This window comes from Enhydra lutris, unplaced genomic scaffold, assembly GCF_002288905.1.
Source record: "Enhydra lutris kenyoni isolate GAN:26980312 unplaced genomic scaffold, ASM228890v2 scaffoldscaffold68, whole genome shotgun sequence".
Classification (NCBI taxonomy): domain Eukaryota; kingdom Metazoa; phylum Chordata; class Mammalia; order Carnivora; family Mustelidae; genus Enhydra; species Enhydra lutris.
Window position 1 is genome coordinate 1,089,014 of NW_019154152.1, and position 22,672 is coordinate 1,111,685.

The 22,672-nt window shown below is 39.6% G+C and overlaps 1 protein-coding gene across 2 annotated transcripts in view; it reads right to left on the reverse strand.

Annotated features, from left to right (window-relative positions):
* Positions 1-22,343, reverse strand: part of LOC111159421 (fatty acyl-CoA reductase 1) — a 63,648-nt gene extending 41,305 nt beyond the window's left edge. For both annotated transcript variants that reach the window (XM_022521873.1, XM_022521872.1), the window contains exon 1: positions 22,254-22,343. The gene's annotated coding sequence lies outside the window, so the exon portion shown is untranslated. The remainder of the gene's footprint in view (positions 1-22,253) is intronic.
* Positions 22,344-22,672: the final 329 nt, after the last annotated feature.

The window sequence follows — 22,672 nt, forward strand, 5'->3', positions numbered from 1 at the left end:
CTGTGACATGAAAACCCTGTGCACATTAAAAAAAAGTATATATATTATATATATATATAAAATATACACACACATACACAATACCCTCTTCCTCCTGTTAATCTGTCTTTTGTCAGTTTAATTAGCAGGCACCAGTCATAGAATCAAAGGGGGCAGAAGATAAACATTTCCTCTACTACATAAGCAGGAAACTAAATCCTAGTGAACCCATTTTCAGTACTGTTTGAAATCAGTCTCTGCTATAAACTGTTTCCTGCTAAATAACGTAGGCCCTTTGTGGGAACAAGCCTTTCATATAACCTGATGCCATGATATAGCAGGAATCCTTGGCTCTGGGTCTAGCAGGGCTGGGCTGAAATCCAGGTACACCTATGTATCTTGGGGGTGAAGTAACTTACCTATTCGGTTCTTTGGTTTTCTCATCTCTGCAACACAGATAGCGTACATACCCAACCTCCTCTTCACTTCACAGCATTTGTGTGAAGAATAAATGTAATATGCAAAAGACTGGACACACGATTAACATCTTTTATAGTCGTAAACAGTTCCCCAAGAGCCCTTTCCAAATTCAGGAACCACAGTTGATTTAAGGCAGGCTGACTGGAATTCAAACTTTGAGAAACACTGCCTAGTCCATTTTCAAGGTAAAAGGGAAGAAGTAACAGGCAGGGATTTAAAAAAAATTCTTAAACCTAACCTTTAGAACCTTATACCTGTCCACCTCAGGGAATAAAGAACTTCAGCCTAAAGGCCCCACCCAAGGTACCGCACTGTTAGGGAGAAAAACCCTGGCAGAACTTTCAGAAACCTGATTTTACCAGCAAAGTGGGATGTATAGAGTATCTGCTGCCTTAAATCTGGCCTTCTATTATTTGGTACATGAGCTTCTGAGACACCCACCTTTCAAAAAGCTGCAGTTAATTCCCTATTCTCATAGCGTGAGTCTAGACCAGAGGGTGGCAAACAATTGCCCCAGAGCCAAATCTCTCCTAATTTCATTTTTTATAAATAAAATTTTGTTGGAACACAGCAACACCCAGCCTTGTGAATTACCCATGCTTGCTTTTATACTTCAACAATGGAGCTGAGTATTTACAACAGAGATTTTACAGCCCACAAAGCCTAAAATATTTACTGTGTAGCCCTTAAACAGAAAATTTGTAGACCCCTGGCATAGATCAAGATCCTGAGTTTGTGTTCCAGTTCCTGGGTCACATTGTGTTCCCACTAAGCCATAAAGCTGACTGTTCCTCCTGGGTGAACTCCTCATAGTCTGCCTAGCACTTCCCAGTTCCCTTTCCCCAGAATCTGTCCCTAAACCTAGAGCCTCTATTTGGAAATTCTATTTCAATCCTACTAAGTTCTGGACCTCTGGACCCTATGGAAATGAAACATTATAGTGATAAAGCTGTATCCAAAGACGCCTACTCCAGTTCCTTAAGGCATAAAAATTCACACCTGAAATACTGTTACCAGTCCAATTTAGAACCAAGTTCATGGGCCACTGCCCACCCCTCCCAACCCTGTACCGATTCCAAAAGGCTGAAAACCTAAATGTTCACCAACAGGTGACTGAGCAAACCAAGTGGTGTATTACTATCATGGCATACTCTGCATCTAAAAAAAGAATGAGATGGTTCAAAATATAAATGTTGATACGCAATAGCACTCACGATAAATTTTAAAAGTCAAGAAGTAAAACACCATATGATACACCAATTTTTATGAAGAAAGGAATGGAAAAAAGTATGTACATGCTTATAAATACACAGATTACTTCTGGCAACCACCCTCCCCAAAACTGGTAATGATGGTACCCTCTGGGAGGGAGAACTCAACAAGTGGGGAATAGAGATGATGAGCATTTACTTTTCACTACATATCCTTCTGTGCATTTTTAAATTATGTACTATGTACATGGGTTATATATTTTTAAAACATTTTTTATAAAATAGAAAAGTCAGAGGATACCAAAAAAAATTTGAAAGCACAAATTTTCCTCTCAATTAGCCAGTCTCCACTATATTTTGTCTTCTAACTATTTACAAGCTCATGTTCATCTGCTAGAAAAAAGTTCGACAATTTTTTTTTTTGAGTGACACAAGCAGGAAGGTTTATTTAAGCAAAAAGTACACTCTCAAGATATTAGAGTGGCAAGATATAGACAGGGAGACAGAGACAGAGAAACAGTGAGTCACACCTGATAAATTTAAAAGTGAAAATAAAAGGGTAGTGTTGTGAAGGGGAAAAAAAGGTATTATCTTTCTTCTGCTAATCTCAATTGCTTACATTTTCATCCACTTCTTTATTAGATGGGAAAACCCATTAGATTAAAAACCAGATGATAACTATGAAACTGTTGAAGAACAAGACTCTTAACAGGCTGGATTTCAAGAATGGAATGAGAGAAATTCATTCCCCCCTCCAGATATTGTTGACCTTGGGATCAAATAATCCTCTCTTCCATCTCCTGAGAGATCACCTATGTCCACCACGTTCACTAAGTAGTCAAGTACATATAACTAACTACCAAATACAGCTCTGCAGTGAAGTCTAGACTTGTTCTACCTGTATGTGTTTCTTTCTGTATCAGCAATTTTAACACAAATTATAAAATCTGATAAATCTTTATTTGTAAGGACTAAGTTCAGGGTGCCTGGGTGGCTCAGTGGGTTAAGCCTCTGAATTCGGCTCAGGTCTTGATCTCGGGGTCCTGGGATCGAGCCCCACATTGGGCTCTCTGCTCGGTAGGGAGACTGCTTCCCACTCTCTCTGCCTGCCTCTCTGCCTACTTGCGATCTCTCTCTCTGTCAAATAAAATCTTTAAAAAAAAAAAGGACTAAATTCTGTTTTAGCAGTTACAAATTTATTTAGGGCAATTAAGCACTGAATACGAAAGTCTCAAGTTAATGTCTAACCACTCAATCTACTTTCCTATAAACTTCTACAAATTAACAGCTGTACCTTGAAATAGGATCCACTTAGTTGTCTTCCTCTTAAAATGTGGTTCCTCTGTACCTTTACCATGTATACAAAGCCAAAGTCATAACCTACCAAGAGACAGAAGGGAGACCTAACAGACAAAGATTAAGATATTTCATCTATCTTTTCATTGGGAGTTAATGACTGACTCCCATTCAGAGGTCATTCTTCTGTGTTTAACACAGCACATTCAATGCTGTTTGTCTCACAGTCCTAGGCCTCTAAGCTAGACAACCACCTGGAAGGCATAGCTAAAGAAATTCAGGCGCCACGGGGCGCCTGGGTGGCTCAGTGGGTTAAGCCGCTGCCTTCGGCTCAGGTCATGATCTCAGGGTCCTGGGATCGAGCCCCGCATCGGGCTCTCTGCTCAGCAGGGAGCCTGCTTCCTCCTCTCTCTCTGCCTGCCTCTCTGCCTGCTTGTGATCTCTCTCTGACAAATAAATAAATAAATAAAATCTTTAAAAAAAAAAAAAAGAAATTCAGGCGCCAGATAAAAAGTAGAGCTCTACAGATGGTCTTTTTAAATATCCTTCAGATTCCATCACTGGAAAGTAAGAAAAAAAAAATTAAAGAACCCTAAAAAAGTAAGAAAGTAAGAAAAAAAAAAAAAGAACCTGGGGACTTAAAAATATTCTGTATCAACAGTTAGCAAAGGTTTTCTGTAAAGGGTTAGGTAATAAATATTTTTAATTCTGTGGGCCACACAATCTTTATATCAACTACTCAATTCTGCCATTTGGGGCACAAAATCAGCCATAAGTAAACGAATGGGTATAGATGTGTTCCAATAAAATCTCATTCACAAAAGGAGGAAGGCAGTGTGAAAACCATAGTTTGCTAACCCCTATTCTAAATAATGATTTCCAGCATTTCATATTCAGAAAAATAAACACAAATCAATGGGAAACCAGTCTGGTCTGAAAATTCATCACCTGTGATTTCACTACGTCTAGACTTACCACGTGTATCACTGTAAAATAGTAAATACTTGTTTGATACACATGAATGCCAGCCTTCAGAAATAAAAATGTGCCAGTGGCTAAATGCAAAATCAAAACATAACCTATAGCCTGTTGTAAGGCATGTAAAAGAAAAAAAATCTGTATTTTTAAAAGAAAAGCCCATTAAGATGTTCTAGGGTGACATTTGGGCAATATTATTTTGGAGAAAAGGCAACAAGTGAAGAAGAGCACAAAATACACTCCTGTTGCTGACTCAGAACCCTAGACAACTAGCTTTTTCAAAATAACTTTGATAAAATAGTCAAAAATATTACACAGAATTAGAGCACCTGAGTGTTGCAGCTGCTTGGGCGTCTCACTCTTGATTTCTGCCCAGGTGACTCTTGGTTTTGACTCAGATCATGATCTCAGGGTAGTGAGACCAGAGCCCAGTGTCAAGCTCCCATGCTCAGTGCAGAGTCTGCATGAGTTCCTTTCTCCCTCTGCCTCTCCCCACTCTGTGCTCTCACACTCAATCTCTCTATCTCAAATAAATAAAGCTTTAAAAAATTTCTTTAAGGGGCGCCTGGGTGGCTCAGCGGGTTAAGCCGCTGCCTTCGGCTCAGGTCATGATCTCAGGGTCCTGGGATCGAGCCCCGCATCGGGCTCTCTGCTCAGCAGAGAACCTGCTTCCTCCTCTCTCTCTGCCTGCCTCTCTGCCTGCTTGTGATCTCTCTCTGTCAAATAAATAAATAAAAAATCTTTAAAAAAAAAAATTTTTTTTAAAATAACAGAATTTAAAAAGGTCATGAGCTGGAGCACCTGGGTGGCTCAGTGGGTTAAGCCTCTGCCTTCAGCTCAGGTCATGACCTCAGGGTCCTGGAATCGAGCCCTGCAGGGAGCCTGCTTTCCCCTACTCTCTCTCTCTCTCTGCTTGCCTCTCTGCCTACTTCGATCTCTGTCTGTTAAATAAATAAATAAATAAATAAAATCTTAAAAAAAAAAAAAAAAAGTCATGAGCTAATCCAACACTGTAGCAAGATATAAAAGTCTGTTTATAAAAAAAATAAATAAATAAAAGTCTGTTTATATATACTGGTACACATCTAAAAGGACTTAGATTATTCTTCTCTACTCGAAAGTATATGATTTACAATTTTATTTAGCTAAAGGTTATGGGGGTGGGCAGCAGAAGCGAGAAGAAAAGAGACTAAGCCTATGATAAATATCACATAAACATGAAAATCCCCCAGAAAGCCACATGCAGCCACAGCTGCAATGACCATGAGGGGAGCCTATACAACCCCCCCACACACACACCTCTGCCTCCTCCCTTTTTCCTTCTGTTTTTCCACTAAAAGGGATATGAGGATTAGGTATCTTTAACCAATAGAAATTAATTAACTCGGGACGCCTGGGTGGCTCAGTGGCTTAAGCCGCTGCCTTCAGCTCAGGTCATGATCCCAGCGTCCTGGGATCGAGTTCCACATCGGGCTCCTTGCTCAGCAGGGAGCCTGCTTCTCCCTCTGCCTCTGCCTGCCACTCTATCTGCTTGTGCTCACTCTTGCGCTCTCTCTCTCTCTGACAAATAAATAAATAAAACCTTAAAAAAAAAAAAAAGAAATTAATTAACTCTAATCCAGAAGTTCATGAACAGGCTTTGGAGGTGGGGGGATAGGGTAGAGGTTCAAGAACATGTTAAAGTTTTGGGTGCCTGGGTGGCTCAGTGGGTTAAGCCGCTGCCTTCGGCTCAGGTCATGATCTCAGGGTCCTGGGATCGAGTCCCGCATCGGGCTCTCTGCTCGCTCTCTGCCTGCCTCTCTGCCTACTTGTGAACTCTGTCTGTCAAATAAATAAATAAAATCTTTAAAAAAAAAAAAAAAAAAGAACATGTTAAAGTTTCAAGCAAAATACCGCTGTGTGTTTATATATGTGTGCACATAAACAGTCCCATGCATACATCTAGCACATTTTTCTAGGGAAAGAATCCACTCCTTTTTTATCAGATTCTCAAGGGGGTCAATGAGCCTAAACAATTAAAAACTACCATCAAATTTTATTATCTATGTGTGTTATCTATGCATGCTGGAAGGAAAGGGGTCTTAATATACAGAGAACAGACTTCATGGGTACTGATGAAAAACCTCATTCACATCTACTCTGGAATAAAAATTTATAAATGGTTAAAACATAATTATACCAATCTGCCTTGAGGCCTGTTATGTTTTGAGCTGTGTTCCTTTAAAAGAGATTATGTTGAATTCCTAACCCTCAGTACCTCAGAATGTGACCTTATTTGGAAATGGGACAGTTGGAGATGTAATTAGTTAAGGTAAATGGTATCACACTGGAGGAGAGTAGATTGCTAATCCAATTATCACTGGTGTTCTTATAAGAAGAGGGCCCTGTGAAGACACAAGAGGGAGAACTCCAGGTGAAAATAAAACCAGAGACTGGAATTACATAGCTACAAACCAAAGAACACCAAAATTGTCAACAAAAAAGCCAGAGAGAGGCAACGAAGGACTCCTCTACAGGTTTCAGAGGGAGCATGGATTTCAGATTTTAGACTCCAGAATTATGAGACAATAAATTTCTGTTGAGTTAAGCACCCAGTTTGTGGTACTTTGTTACAACAGGCCTAAGAACTAATAGAAAGCCAAATATCAATCTCAATGCCAACGAAAATTAACAGTGAAAAGGCCTTCTAAAGATGATGCATATCCTCTCATGCCATAATAAACATATCAGGGACATTTCCAAACATATGAGATATACCTTCAGTTACCAAAACACACTCTACTTAATATTTAAAGATGGGCTGGCTTTTCCAAATCGGTGCAGGATAAAGGGGTAAAAAAGTTTTATATTACAAAAGTAAAATATCAAAATAAGGTTAATGTTAGATACCAGAACAAATCACTGGGGTGTGGTCCTTACATTTTACACATGGTCAAATCTCAGTATATAGTAGCAGGTTCAGGTAAAGCAGTGCTCTGATTATCTATAGCTATATAACAAAATCACTCAAAAACTTAGTGTCTTAAAATAGCAATAATCATTTTCATCTCTCTCACAATTATCTGTAAGTTAGGAATTTGGAAAGGGTTCAACTAAACAGTTCTAGCTGAAAAGTTTTACCTCCTGATCTTAGATCCTTTGTATCTCTCCACATAAAGAAGTCTGGGCTTCTTTGCAGCATGGCAATCTCAGGCTAGATTGCTTAAAAAGCTGATAAGGTCTTCAAGACCAGGATTCTAGTAAGTTAGGTGGAAGCTCTCTCACCTTTTCTAACTTCGCCTTGGAATCATACAGTATAACTTCTCTTGCACTCTGTTGCTTACAAATGATTTACAAAACCCCCCAAATTCAAGGGGAGGGGACATAAACCCCAACTCAGGAAAAGAGGAGTCAAGATCACACTGAAAGAACATGTAAGATGGGAGATATCGTTAAAACCATCTTTAGAAAATTACCATCTGCCACCAAAAGCATGGAGAGATAACTGCTAATTACTTTTGAGACTATCAACTATTTAATCCATGTTGGACCAATTTCTTGGGCGAGGGAACAATAAAGAGTTGTTCCTTGTTAGATATTTTTAGTCACCCAAACTGCTTTTAAAAATATGGCCCTGGGGCGCCTGGTGGCTCAGTGGGTTAAAGCCTCTGGCTTTGGCTCAGGTCATGATCCCAGGGTCCTGGGATCCAGCCCCCACATCGGGCTCTCTGCTCAGCAGGGGGCCTGCTTCCTCCTCTCTCTCTGCCTGCTTGTGATCTCTGTCAAATAAGTAAAATCTTTAAAAATAAATAAATAAAAATAGAAATAAAAATATGGCCCCTGGGCCTCATACTTCAGATTATTTTGCCTACAAAAATATTACTGAATTAAAACTTCAATTTTGCTTATTCACTTAATTGTGAACCACACTAACCAGTAAGTTACCACTTGGAGTTGACACACTTCTAGCCAAAAGCAAAGCCAACTCATTCTAGTTCAACTATGAAGAGGTTTCACCTTGTAGATGGTATATATACTTTTAAGATTTCTGATAGTCTTCCATTAGGAGGCATATTGGGAACCACTGATTGTGTGTCTTTTCTATTATATTTTAATAACTGCAATCATTATTTAATGTTTTAAGACTCAACATAAAAGAAAACCATCTCTGAAAGTAAGCTGTAAGCAACAAATAAAGGGCCAAAATGCAAATTCAAAATGCACAAACTATTTTCTGTACTCAAGCTGATAAGGATAGTGGGTTCCTTTTTCCTTTTTCAAAAATTAAGGCTTATAAGGCATTTTTCCACAAACAAAAGAATAGCTGTAGCATCTTGGTTAACATTTCTTTTTTCAATAAAAGATGCTAGTGTCTAACCCTGTTGTAAGCACCCATTGAAGTAGATATAATGGGCACTCTGTTTGCCTACACAGACACTGGCATACGAATACTTAACTCTCTGAATCCTATCTTCCTCAATGTCTAAGATACTTCTTGCTGGTTAAAAATCCCAATAGGTTCATTAGCTCTCTCAGGGGCACTACACGACTATTTTATACACTGAGGTTGCTCCATAGCATGGTAATCTGGCCAGCATTAAATGTCTCTAAGGCTTCATTACCCTGGAAAATATTAGACATTAACAAAAATCAGACTCCAAATTCCTTTGAGTGATATAAAAAACACAAATACATCTTTAAAAAGTCAAATTTTCCTCCAACAAAAAGTAAATGCCAATTCTACAACATTAAAATTATCTGCTGACAAGAAAACTTCAATTTTTCATCAATATCCATTCTCCTTTGTTTCTCTTTTTGTTCTCAAAGCCTGTACCAGTGGGGTAACTTATCTACTGTAAAGTCTACAGAAGAAGGGTTGAGCTCCTATTAACACGGTTTGGTAATATATGGTTCCATTGCTTGTAAAAGCATGTGTCCAATTCCATTCTGTTATTCTACATTCTTTCTTCACCTTAATAAAATTATTTTCATATTAAGACAAGAAATTTTTTTAAATATTTTATTTATTGAGAGAGAAAGAGAGAGATCACAAGTAGGCAGAGAGGCAGGCGGAGAGAGAGAGGAGGAAGCAGGCTCCCCGCTGAGCTGAGAGCCTGATGCGGGGCTCAATCCCAGGACCCTGAGACCATAACCCAAGCCAAAGGCAGAGGCTCAACCCACTGAGTCACTCAGGTGCCCCAAGACATGAAATTTTCATACTAATACTTTTAGACTCAGAAAGTGAGATACAAGATTCCAATATACATCGCTATACTAATACTTTAAGTCTATTACCAAAAATCAGGGTTTTTGAACACAACTAAAGAAAGGGAAAACCCCGTTTGGCTTAGGAATTCATGGAAGTTGTACATCTGACTCTGTAATATATCTAAGGGTTAATGTAAAAATATTTCAAGTTAACCAAAACTGATGTTAACAGGAAAATGTATCATGTTTACCATGAACATTACATGTAGATGACTACCTACAGGTTTACCCAAAAATTGACTCAGGCAGATTACTAATTAAGTATCTTATGTGGTGTAATTTAAAACTACCAAAGTCTACTCACGAAGATTAAGATCATTCACAACAAGCTGGTAGAATTCAGGTATTTCACTGCTTATAGAAGCAGTTTAGATTCAGTTTAGAAGCAGTTCAGACTCAGTCTCATTATTACAGCAAATGCCAATCCGTAACAGCAGAAAAGTGCTTTGAAGTTCCTGCTTTATGTTGTACACTGCGTTTCCTGTTTCTTTTGCATCACTTTCTTACATACCTTCTGAATCTGTTCTCAAGGCTGAACCTAAAAACCAGTACATCCTCCAAGACAGCATTTTCCAAATCATGGTAAATGGGGCTAGGAAACTGTACACTTTACCCACAACCAGGGAACAACAAAGTATATTAGCATATCAAGACTACCAAGGTCCTGAGGTGAAGAAGCCCACTGAACTCTATTTCAACTCAGGCTTTCACAAATTTCCCAACACAGCTAGAGAAAAAATGCCCCGGAGAAGCTCACAGATTACCTTGTAAGGTAATGATTATCCAAAAATGGACCAAACCTCCCATGGACTACAAATGATTTAGAAAGCATGATCTTCCTCTGATGCATAAGACTACTTATGAATAAGCTATTAAGCCAATAATTAAGAGCTGCAAAAATGGGCATGTTATTAGAATGTACCAAAGACTGCAATCTATATACAGTTAATCCCTCTGGCTGCTGCAACTCCCAATGCTACAAAGCTCCTACCACACACGCGCACTCAAAAGCTGGAATTCTGAAATTTCAAGAGGAGCACTCGCTGTCAGTGAAGTTGTGTTGTCTTAAGCTGACCAAGGTTTTCAACAATCATTATTTTTACTTTTTAATTAAAAATTAGCATTAGCTGAGCTTCATACATATCATTTTAGTTGTTTTATTAAACCTACAGAATGTATTATACAAATGCATCACTTGGATTTGAGACCTATAGTTTTCTAGCCAGTCTAGACTTAAAGATAAGTATGTTTTTCATGATTGAATTAGGAATGAACGATACCTCTAACTGCTGAAAAAAAATCCCTCTCCCCCCAAATGCTTGTACCTTTACATTTATAATTATTTTTCCACCAGAAAGCAGGAATTTATTGAGCTAAAGAATGACCCAGCTAAAGGCTGGGATTAAAACAGCTTGAGAGTCACTGTTTTAAGTGTCCTTGCCCTCAATATAGGGTCACCAACATGGGGGCAGGTCTTCTCCCTGCCCAGTAGGTCTACACCAACCAAATGACATAAGGACTTGGAATCAGGCCCTTCTTTAAAGTAATAATAACTTCTCTGAACTTGAATGTGAACGATCCCTCTAGTCTCTAGTTGGGGGAACCATCTAGAAATGCTTTAAAAAGGGCTAAATTCCATAACAAACCCTGTTCTCAGAAATCCTTTCCTGGTTTACCTTTAAAACTTTCCCAGGTTCATAGATAAAGCTTGCAATTAAATATTGTCAGGCAGGGATCAGTCCAGAAAGGTATAGAAAGCATAAGGGGAGTGTTTAATGACTTCATGGATTCTTAGTATCTGTTTCCAGCTGTGAAACTGTATTTAAGCTCCTAAGAACCTCACCTGCATAAGCATTGTAACTACCGGTTATTGTGCTAAAAATGGGTTGAGAACATATACAGCAAAGTAAAAACAGTAAGAGAATAAAAATCCAGGTAATTGTTAGTCAATTTATCAACTGAGAATCAAAGCCACAAAAACGCTAGTGTAAAGATACTTCCTTCTCCAGAAACAGATCCAGAATGAAGACAGCCAAAATCAGTAAGCACAACATATCAAACATCAGTAATGAGTAATCCGGTCAAGAAATGGGCAGAAGACATGAACAAACATTTCTCCAAAGACATACAAAGGCCAACAGACACATGGAAAAATGCTCAACATAACTCAGCATCAGGAAAATATAAATATAAAACTACAATAAGACACCCCCCTCACCTGAGTCAGAATCGCTAAAATTAACAAGTCAGGAAAAAACAAATGGTGAGGATGCAGAGAAAGGGGAACCCTCTATACTGCTGGTAGGAATGCCTAAGCTGGTACAGCCACTCTGGAAAACAGTATGGAGGTTCCTCAAGAACCTTAAGGAGAAATCTCAGGAAGTTAAAAATAGAGCTATACTATGACCCAGCAATTGCACTACTAGGTATTTACCCCAAAGGATACAAACACTATGATCTGAAGGGGTGCCTGCACCCCAATGTTTATAGCAGCAATGTCCACAATAGATAAACTATAAAAAGAGCCCAAATGTCCATTGATGAATGGATAAAGATGTGATATATAGGGGCACCTGGGTGGCTCAGTCAGTTAAGCCCTGCCTTCAGCTCAGGTCATGATCTCAGGGTCCTGGGATCGCGCCCCACATTGGGCTCTCTGCTCAGCAGGGAGCCTGCCTCCCCCTCTCTCTCTGCCTGCCTCTCTGCCTACTTGTGATCACTCTCTCTGTCAAATAAAATCTTTATAAAAAAAAAAAAAAGATGTGATATATATACATATATAAAACATATATTACTCATCATTACATCAAAAAGGATGAGATCTCACCATTTACATTGACATGGAAGGAACTGGAGGGTATTATGCTGAGTGAAATAAGTCAATCAGAGAAAAAATTATACGGTTTCACCCATATGTGGAATTTAAGAAACAAAACAGAGGATCATGGGGAAAGGGAGGGAAAAATAAAATAAGATGAAATCAAAGAAGTAGACAAACCACAAGAGACTCTTAACTATAGGAAACAAACTGAGGGAGGGGAGGTGGGTGGAGGGATGGGGTAACTGGGTGATGGGCAATAAGGAGGGCATGTGAGGTAATGAACACTGGGTATTATATGCAACTGATGAATTACTGAACTCTACATCTGAAACTAATGATACACTATATGTTAACTAACTGAATTTAAATAAGTTAAAAACTTTTTTAAAAAATCAGTAATGAATAACTATACTGTTGGGACTGCCAGTAACCACCTAACTGACCTTAAATGCTCCGATCATTCACAGAATTCATTGAAAAGGAGCCCAAATCACTGATGGTTAAATCCTCCTTTTCCTAGCTCTCAAAGTCTATATGTCAATACTGTGTATTAGAATAAGCTGTTTCCTAGTAGAACATTACTCAGATAATTATTAACTCTAACAGGTCATGAAGGTTATCACATTAAAGCAATACACCTAAAATTCACTGATCTTCAAACAGTCAAATGTCTCAATAGCAGCTAATTCAACTGTTCCAATCTCCTGCAGATTCTGCTTATGCTAAAAACTACTATTATGATTACATTTTAGGTGTAACCCACAACCTTTTAAAACCACATATTTCTAAGAAACTTATTTAGGACCATCCTTCAAACTAGATAGATGATAAACACAATTTCAGGGCTCTAAAGAGAATCAATCCTTTCAGCCCAAACACATTTCTAAGCCCTGTTATCACATACAGGAATGATTTTAACACAAATGTACAACTCAAAATACTTTAACAGACCCTCTTCTCCACAGGTCTCAACTATATAAGGGCAGCTAAGGCCAAAGTAGCTTTTTCCTTTACCTTTGAAAAAAAATGGTATGTATACATTTATTCATTCTTAGTTATATTTACTTCCTCTTAATTCAGGATGGATAGCAGTCATATGAAATACCATACACTTACTCCAAAATCTTTGATAAAATCATTCAATATATTTATTAAGCTAGCTATAGCTTATTTTTTCCTAAGAATCCAATTAAGAATTGTTCTATTGTTTGGGGGTGCCTGGCTGGCTCAGTTGATAGAGCATGCTACTCTTGATCTCAGGATCATAAGTATGAGTCTCTGGGTGGCGCGGTCGGTTAAGCATCTGCCTTAAGCTCAGGTCATGATCCCAGGGTCCTGAGATGGAGTCCCACATCAGGGGGCCCTTGCTCAGCAGGGAGCCTGCTTCTCCGTCTGCCTCTCCCCTGCTTGTGTGAGCGCTCTCTCTGACAAATAATTAAATAAAATCTTTTTATTTATAAATAAATAAATAAAATGGTTAAGGGGCGCCTGGGTGACTCAGTCAGTTGTGCAGACAACTCTTGATTTTGACTCAGGTCATGATCTCAGTGTCCTGGATGGAGCCCCACGTCAGGCTCTACGCTTGGCAGGAACTCGGCTTCAGGATTCTGTCTCTTCCTCTTCCTCTCTCCCTCCCTCTGCTCATACTCTCTCATTCTCTCTCTCTCTAAAATAGATTGTTAAAAAAATAAATAAATAAAAATAAAATAAATCTCAAAAAGAATTGGTTTATTTTTTTAAATAAGGCATACGCATAATGAGTTTTATAATTTTTAATCACTCAATAATGAAACACTTGTTTATAAAAGGTGAGCAGTACACACCAAAATAAATGAGTTTAATTTTAGCAATATGTTTTCTGCCTATACATTAAAGAATGGTTTATTTAACTAGAATCCATAGACCCACAATGGGTTCTGAGAGTCTCTTTTTCTTTAATATTTTATTTATTTATTTGAGAGAGAGAGAGAGAGAGAAAGAGAGAAAGAGCACAAGTGGGGTAGGGGCAGAGGGAAAGGGAGAAGTAGACTCCCCACTGAGCAGGAAGCCCAATGCAGGTCTCCATTCCAGGACCCTGGGATCATGACCTAAGTCGAAGGCATATGCATAACTGACTGAGCCACCCAGGTACCCTGGGTTCTTTCAATCTTATTAACCCCCTGAAATTATATGAAAAACAAAGTGTGCAAGTACAGTAATTCCCCCCTAACCTGCAGTGGATACATTCCTAGACCCCCAATGGATGCCTGAGACTGCAAATAGTACCAAACCCTATACATACTGTTTTTTCCTATATATACATACCTATGGTAAGTTTAATTTATAAATTTGGCATGGTAAGAGAATAATAATAATAATAATAATAAAATAGAACAATTATAACAATATATTGTAACAAAAGTTATGTGAATGTGGTCTTTCTTCCTCCCAAAGTATCTTATTGTACTGTACTCACCCTTCTTCTGATAATGATGTGAGATGATAAAATGCTTACAAGATGAGATGAAGGAGGGTAAATGATGTAGGAATTGTGACTTACTATTAGTCTACTACGACTTTCTAACATGTCAGAAGGAGGATCACCTGCTTCCAGACCCAGGCTGACCATGGGTAACTGAAACCACATAAAGCAAAACTACAAACAAGGAGGGATTCCTGTTTATTTTTCTAAGGAGATAGCACAAAGCTTTGGGGAGATGCTCAAAAGAGATCATGACCCTTGACTAAAAATCTCTGCATTATGGAACATATATTAAGATTTTACTCTCAATTAATACTTCAAAGTATTTAATACTCCAAAATAATAATATATAATTTTAAGAATTCCTTAAATTCAACAAGGATTTCTCATGCGAGAAAACTTGTCACGCCAATATTTCTGGCAAGATTTCCATAAAAGACAAGATTGATGTAAACTAGGTATTTCAAAGTAATCTTAAAATTGTCTAACAGTTAACATTTAAACACAACATGTACGCACCACCATTTAAGATCTCAAAATGATTTATATATGAAAGCTGGTGGCACACACACAAACATTCTAGAAAAAATGGATCCATTAATACATGTGGTACTAAGATATTTAGAGCTTTTTAATGAAATGTGCCAAATAATTCACCACAGACAGTGACAGTCATAAAGAAGTGTGTCTTAACTTGTAACACAGAAACTGGCCTTTTTCAAATATTGATTTAAGATCAAAGTATGTCAATAATATGCTGTACGGGTCTAAAAGACAGAAATACAGATTTAGATAAAACTTTCTATGGAGCTAAAGTTAGATTTTTCTTTTCTTTTCTTTTTTTTTTTTTAAAGATTTTTATTTATTTATTTGACAGAGAGAGATTACAAGTAGGCAGACAGACAGGCAGAGAGAGAGAGGGGGAAGCAGGCATTCCACTGATCAGAGAGCCTGATGATGCAGGGCTCGATTCCAGGACCGTGAGACCATGACCTGTGTCGAAGGCAGAGGCTTAACCCAGTAAGCCACCCAGGTGCCCCAGATTTTTTTTTTTTTTTTAAGATTACTTATTTATTTATTTGACAGAGAGAGAGAGAGAGAGAGAGAGACAGTGACAGAGAGGGAACACAAGCAGGGGGAGTGGGAAAGGGAGAAGCAGGCTTCCCATGAGCAGGGAGCCTGATGCAGGGCTCAATCCCAGGACCCCGGGATCATGACCTGAGCCAAAGGCAGCTGCTTAATGACTGAGCCACCCAGGCGCCCCTAAAGTTAGATTTTTTCTAACTATATGTTTTCTCCATATGATCACCCTCATTGCACCCCTTAATATTCTTTTTCCCCATCTAAATCCTTTCATTCAGAAATAATGTCATCTCTCATTTAAAATATATATCACCAATTTTGGTATATAATCTCATGTTGCTATATTGTTTTATATATATATATATATATTAAGTATATCCAATTACATTAACCCCGTCCTACAGTAGATTATTATATCTAATTTCTCTTGCCTAGCACAGTATAACACACGTCTCAAAAATATTTAAATGAACAATTTCTACTTCACTTAGGTTAGTGTCTATTGTCACATTCATCATGTTGTATGGTAGTACCTGGTAAAAATGTTTAGGGATTTGCTTCAAAATAAAAAAGGGGCAAGTGGGTGGAAGTAGAGATGAAACAAGATTAACCACAGGTTTGTAATTGCTAAAGTTAGTGATGTCATTTTATGCAGCAACTTTCCATAATACAAAGTTCAAAGAAGATTCCTTCTCCTACTAGAACAGAGAAGTTCTCAAAAGACAGGTCCAGTAGTCTTCTTCTGTGGACACCTGCCCCACAGAGAGCAGATAAATTTACTTCACCAAACACATTTCATTATTTAGGCAGGACTACCTTTCAAAGAAACCTTAACAGCTTCTGTATGGTATTTTATTTAAATGGTCCTTTTATAAAACTCAAATAAAACATAGATTCATTTGTTAACTATTTACTAAGTACCTACTTTCTCAAATATCCTGTCTTAGTAAATGCAGGCTATCAAAAATAACACATTCCCATGGGGCGCCTGGGTGGCTCAGTGGGTTAAGCCTCTGCCTTCGGCTCAGGTCATGGTCTCAGGGTCCTGGGATGGAGTCCCGCATCAGGCTCTCTGCTCAGCAGGGAGCCTGCTTCCCTTCCTCTCTGCCTACTTGTGATCTGTCAAATAAATAAATAAAATCTTTAAAAAAAAAAACAAAAAACACATCCTCTCTAATACATTGGATCTGATAGTACTCTCAAGGATCCAGAGAAAAAAGGCAAGGAGGGGGGCGCCTGGGTGGCTCAGTGGGTTAAAGCCTCTGCCTTCAGCTCGGGTCATGATCTCAGGGTCCTGGGATAGAGCCCCACATCAGGCTCTCTGCTCAGCAGGGAGCCTGCTTCCTCCTCTCTCTCTCTGCCTGCCTCTCTGCCTACTTGTGATCTGTCAAATAAATAAATAAATAAATCTTAAAAAAAAAAGAAAGAAAGAAAGAAAAAAGGCAAGGAGAGAAGGCAAAGACATGAAGACAAAGAAAAAAATAGCAGAAAGCTAATAAATACAGGTTTTTTTTTTTTAAGATTTTATTTATTTATTTGACAGATAGAGATCACAAGTAGGCAGAGTGGCGGGCAGAGAGAGAGAGGAGGAAGCAGGCTCCCTGCTGAGCAGAGAGCCCCATGCGGGGCAGTACAGTTTTTAAGAAGGATTTAAGGCATCTACAATTTTAAAGAGAGAGCATAGTTTGTTCAAGCTGGACAAGTCTGTAAGTTCCTCTCCCAACTCCATTTTAGAGATGAGAAAACTAAAGCTCAGAGAGGGGAAGTGACTTGCCTCAAGCTACACACATCAAGTTACTAGCAAAACCAAAATTAAAACTCAGATCTGCTGATTCACAGTGCAATGTTAATTTTCCACATCAAAGTACTTTCTTCTACACTATAATATTCACTAACTAAAGAGAATGAGTATTTTATTATTAATATATACTTCAGTTCTATATTATACCACACCAAAAAAAAAAAAAAAAAAAAAAAGTAATAGACTAAGTAAAGGAAGGAGCTGAGCAGAAAATGCAAACAACAAACTCCTAAGGCCCCGTACATGCAGACTATATGCATATACCACACTTCCTCAATTCTGAGACACACATTTGACTTTAAGACATAGTAGACATTTGGGAGTGCCTCTCTACTTACTAGATGGGGTGTTGTCCAATTCATGAATCATTTAATAAACAGAATTAGATCTTCAAATTAAAAAAAAAAGACAAAGTACCCATTTCATAAGCATTTTCAAAAAGACACTGTAAATTACATCTTCATTTTAAAAAATACTAAAATGTGAAAACATACCCCTCTAAAGATAATATAATGCACCCTTAAAAGACACATAATAATCACTATCATTTAAGAGCCAGTGTCATAAAACAAATACACAGAGCAACAATGCCATCTTCTAAGGTAACGAAATAACTAAACACCTAAGGCTATGTGGCATTTTATTTATTTATTTTTTTTTGGTGGCATTTTTTTTAAACTGTAAATATTAATATAAACAAGTCTTTCTTGCCTTTTATCTCATATGCATGAATTCTGGCTTTCCACAAAGAAGGTTTCAATCTCATCTCTGTTCTACCTCTCCAACATTTGGAAAGTTATTAATCTCTGAGCCTCATTCTCTCATCTATAAGAGGTTCTCCACCTTGGAGAATTGTATGAGAACTAAATGTAATAATTTATTTAAGGAACATAGTACAGTACCTAGGTGAAATATTAAGTTTCCTCCCACAGTCCCTATGGGCCAAATTAAACTAAAAATTAGATCCTATTCTTGGGGCGCCTGGGTGGCTCAGTGGGTTAGGCCGCTGCCTTCGGCTCGGGTCATGATCTCAGGGTCCTGGGATCGAGCCCCGCATCGGGCTCTCTGCTCGGCAGGGAGCCTGCTTCCTCCTCTCTCTCTACCTGCCTCTCTGCCTGCTTGTGATCTCTCTCTGTCAAATAAATAAATAAAATCTTTAAAAAAAATAAAAATAAAAATTAGATCCTATTCTTGAATTACAAGATTCTTCCATCTCCATTTTAGAGACTGGAATAAAACTGTACTGATCCTGAGGCAAATCCTACTCATTAGCTCTTGAATAATTATTTGATTAGGGAAGCTTATTTCATTGTCTTGAAATTTGTCTCTTTTCTTCTTCAAATTGGGAACAGAAAACAATGACAAATTTTAGGTTAAATTAGTGATATGTAAATTCAGCACTTTCATATCATCTTACTGAACTGAAACTCTAAGCCCATTACAAACCCAGTAAGAGAGGAACTACAGAACCAATGTGTAGGAAGAAAGAAGGGTATAAAATCCAAAAGACAGTTAAAATGACTCAATCGAATGAGTGGTATGCATTTGTTTAACCTTAAATTCATTTATTAAACCCTAAAAAAAAAAACGTTCAGAAAAACCAAGACCATATCTCCATGCTGCAAGGTGATTTAGTAACCTGATCCCTCAGATTAAGCAAATGCCATCTTTCAGTATATACAGTTTCAGGATGTGTCTGGTCATTTCTAAGACAGGAATGTACCTACCCAAGTATCTCATAGGCAGCAATTCGCACTGAAATAAGACCATCTTTCCCCTTCCCCAAACATAATGCAGAGAAGCCCACCCACATATTCCCTATTAGCTCGTTTCAGTAGAATGATTTTCTCCCCAACTAACTATAAAAGTAATGCTTGTTTTTTGAACTTGGAAAATACAAAGTGTATGAGCATTTTTAAAATACCCACGATCTCAGCAGCCAAAGATTAAAATTTTAGAAAGGGACATACCAACATCTTTCCTATGAATTTGACCGTAACTGCCATCATATTTTAACTATGTATAGAGCACTTGCCACTAATAATGCGTAACTATCTGCCTATACCTTATTATCTTAATTCTGGTTTTTGAGACTAAATTCACACAAGTTTTTTCCTGACTTAACTCACAGTTTCTTCTCAATCTGTTCTTCCGAGTCTCTCAGCTACATATTTTGTTGTTAACTACTTCCTCTTTCTTAAAACTATTTCTATCCTAATTTTCCAAAACAATATATTCCTCAGTATCTACAAGAGTCTCTCCAGCTCATCTTTTTCTCTTCCTTCACTGGCTCTCTTCTATTAATTCCTGACAACCTCCCAAAAAATGGCTCCAGCATGACCTTTGGATTTGCTTGTCCACTCTGTACCTTCAGCATTTAACACAGTGCCTGGCAGGAAGCTTAGGCTCAATTAGTATTTACTGACTTTGTCAATCCTGACCTGCCACCTATTAGTTGTGTGACATTGGGCAAATTAAATCTCTCTGAATCTCAGTTCCCTCATCTATAAAACAGCAATAATCAAAGAAAGATGATGCTCGAATAGCTCAAAACAGTGTCTGGCACAAAGCGGAACCCAGTAAATTTTGCTACTGTTATCAATATAATCTAGTACAGGACTCAAAAATGTTTCTGATTGTTTTATGGTTGAACACCAAATCTACCTCTCAATAACCCAACTTATTGTCAACATATTTTCTTATCACAAATATCAAAAAATATTTTTGAGTTCTTTCCCTTACTGTCTCCAATCCATCATTAACTATTCTAATTCTTCTCTCCTAGCCACAAGACAGAACCACTGTTTTTCAACTAAACTACAACCATAGACTCAATTGATCTCCACACTCTTATATCTCCATTCAAATATTCCATCCTCCTTAAAACCATTTTTAATGTGTCATTCTTGTCCAAAGTTGCTGACTACTGGAATGTCATCTTCATGTCTTCCAGTAACACATACCCAAACTCCTAGTTCTAAAGATGTCTCAAAACTAACCTCTTCCTGGAAACCTTCCCTGATTAACTCCACACCACTTGGATTAGTTCTCTGCTCTGAGTCACCTCAGCACTTGGGTATTGTTATACTAAGGGTAAAATGTGATCAGTGAATAGCAGTGCCAAGAAATTACTTCCACGAAATTATTTCTATCTCCTAGAAAAGAATGGTCCATTAACTACGATGCTTTGGTGATCTGGCTAAGGAAATATCCTATACGACATATGCCCTCTTTGGTTTCTGTCTTCTACACTTTATGTTTGTCAAGAAGTGTTTAACTCTTCACAATCCTTTTGTACTAACGTCAAGCAGAAATTACACCTCGATGCCTATCAGCACCTCCAATTTAAATCCACTGAAAATGTAGAGTGGGCCACTTTTGTTTCTACTACTTCTCTGTCCTCAACCTCTGCCCACACCCCACAAATAAAAACTTTTTTTTTTGCATCTTTTGCAATGGTCTCCACAAACAGTTCCTCCTTACGCCACAGACTCCCAGTCCAGACCCTCTCCTCCTTCCTAAAAACTCCTAAAGATTTAAACAGAGAAGTAACAGCAGTGATAATACACACACCATGTCTTTCTTTCCTCTAAGTGAAAAGAACTTTGAACCTATTTAGCTATAACGCTCTTCCCAAGACTAAAAAACTTCCTAACAATGGGATATATAATCAAATTCTACTGCATCAAAGTGGTTGATCTTACAGTAACAGAACTGTACTTCCACGTTAATTTTCACTGTGTTACTCTCAGAGATCTTGCATCATTTTTATACTATGTCCAACAAAATAGGAGAGACATTCCCCTACAGGGCAGATTTTCTGAATGTACCTTCTGATGCTGCCTTTAAACCAACAGATTCTAATTTTTTTAAGACAAAGAATTAGGTGATTCCTCATTGCCATCCATGAAAAACAAACAATATCTGCTTTTTGAGAGGGTGTGTGTGCTACTGTGGCAAAACAATTAGATGAACTAATGGGGTGGAGAAGGGAGACACAAACAGCCTCAGTAGTGAGAATTAACTTTGAGTACTTGGCCCTCATGAGTAGTGTATGAACCTATGAACCTGGCTGACTGAGGCCTTCCTACCTGGAACACTCGGCTTTCCAGCCTCTCCCAAAAGGAACAGTTATTCTTGCTCACTTAAGTCATAAAAGATCCACACCCGACGGTCGGCAACTTGTACACTTTCTCCTAACTGGTCACCTAACGCCTTCTAGTCAAACAGCTTCCAGCCACACCTCATCTAAAATCTTCTCTCAGTCACCTTCCGGTTTGAGTAGGTCCCTCTCACTCCAAATCCACTCGTCCTCGTTTGTCCAGAGATCTTAACCTTCAAAACCTTCCCTCCCTTCACTCCCAGCTGATCTCCCCCTCCACTCCATCAGCGCCTACTTCCAAAAGGCCAGCCACATTCCCCGGCTCCGCACCTTCACCCCGGGCACCCTTTTCTGAGCATCACCCTTTTCCCATCACTTTCTTCCCCCTCTGACCAGAAATTCAATCACACGCCCCCTCCGACTGCCGCCCCGGGGCACACAAGCCCGCTCCTCCGTTGAGTACCCCGCCCCACCTTCACCACCTCTCCACGGCCTCCCCACACCAAGCGGAGCCCCCAAGGCTCTGCGGCTGCAAACCAGGCCCTCCCTGCGTCTCCGCTCGCCGGCCTGGCCCTCCAGAGGGCGGCGGCCCGGGCTCAGCTGCGCACAGACCACCCGGGCAGAGGCAGGCGCCCCCGGCTCGGGGCGGCCCGGGGTGGGGGCGGGGGCGGGGCGGCGGGTGTCGCCTCCGCCTCTGGCGGCCTGCCGCCCCGGGTCCCGCAGCCGCGGCCGGGACCAGGCGAGGAGCGGCCCGCTGCCCGGCCTCCCCTCTCCCGGCAGTCGCCGCCTCTCACCGAGACGCAGAGGCTCGGGCCTCGCTTTCCCCCTGACCGTCCAGCGATGGCTCCGCGGCCGCCGTCGCGCTCTCCTCACTCGCTCCTCCACCACCCCCGACCGGCTGCTGAAGAGCGGACGGGTAGTGGCACGCCCATTGGCTGTGCCACTCGCGTCAGCCTTCCCGACCCGAACCTCGCGATGTGACTGGCTGGCGCGGCGCCTCTTTTCCACGTCCTGTCCTGATTGGCCTGTCTTGTCTCTCGCGCCCCCTTACCGGGAGGAAAGCTCACCCCTTCCTCCTCGCTTGGGCCTCCCACCCTCACCAACCCCGTTTCCATCGAGGCTGGCTGGGGGCGGGAGCAGGCGCGGGGTCGGGAGGTGGGAACGCGAACTGCCAATGGGAGCGCCGGGAGAGGGCTTGGAGGCGGGCTCTGGG